Source organism: Portunus trituberculatus, chromosome 18 (assembly GCF_017591435.1).
Source record: "Portunus trituberculatus isolate SZX2019 chromosome 18, ASM1759143v1, whole genome shotgun sequence".
In the NCBI taxonomy this organism is placed as follows: Eukaryota; Metazoa; Arthropoda; class Malacostraca; order Decapoda; family Portunidae; genus Portunus; species Portunus trituberculatus.
The window spans coordinates 6684161-6685034 of record NC_059272.1 but is presented as its reverse complement, the minus strand read 5'-3'; the positions used below and the strand labels follow the sequence as shown (position 1 = coordinate 6685034).

The 874-nt window shown below is 30.0% G+C and overlaps 1 protein-coding gene across 6 annotated transcripts in view; it reads left to right on the top strand.

The window, feature by feature from the left end:
* Window positions 1-611, top strand: part of LOC123505627 (protein Mo25-like) — a 91041-nt gene extending 90430 nt beyond the window's left edge. For all 6 annotated transcript variants that reach the window (XM_045257174.1, XM_045257175.1, XM_045257170.1 and 3 more), the window contains one exon: window positions 1-611. This exon is cut by the window's left edge and continues 2221 nt beyond it. The gene's annotated coding sequence lies outside the window, so the exon portion shown is untranslated.
* The last annotated feature ends 263 nt before the right edge of the window (window positions 612-874 follow it).

Here is an 874-nt window from a genome sequence, read left to right as displayed (position 1 = left end):
CTTTGTTAATTAGGTAAATTTAGATAGATTGGCATCAATGAAGCAACTGTCCCTAATCCTTATGAATTTTTATATAAGATGCTCGTATATTATTTTATCATGAGGCTTAATATGTTTAGTTAAACTGTGTGGGAAAGAGTAAAACTGCACTTAAGTCCATGTAGTTGGAGAACATATATTGATCAGGATTTTGAAATTTCAGTATAATTTACTGTTGTTATACTTATGCAAGTCAGGAAATATGAGACAAAGCATTATAGAATAGAACAAGTTGGGATGCTGCCACTAGTTTAGCATATGGCATTGTGATATATTTCCAAGGGAAAGTGTCTTAGAATTTTACATTTGCATTGGTGGTTAATAAATCAAGTCGGTCCATGATATTTTTGTATGGTTTTAGTTCTGGGGATTTTAATTTATTACAATTGGACAATTTCTTTTACCAACTTAAGGGCTGCATAATTATTTTGTCTAGTACATTTAGAGAAGATACATATGGTATATTTAGTAAATTGAATTTTGATTAAAAGAATTTTCAATTTGTATAATTTTGATGATCTAATAATATTGGCTAGTGATTAAATGCCAAAAAGTATATGAAATAAAAACAAGTAGTATTTTCTTATACCTTTATATTATTTATAAGTTATCACTTATTGAGCACACAGAATGAGCAGGCCTGTGCAAGATAGTTATGTTGATGCTGCATAGTATGAAACTGGTTAGTGCCAAAAATGGTTAATGGAAAGTAACATTAAAGTGACTTTTTTTTTCATTACCATCAGAATTGTTGTCATTTAGGTTACCTTCTTATCCACATGTGCAGTCAGCTCTCTGATGGAGCAGTTTTCGAAGTTGTATGTTTCTAACAAAA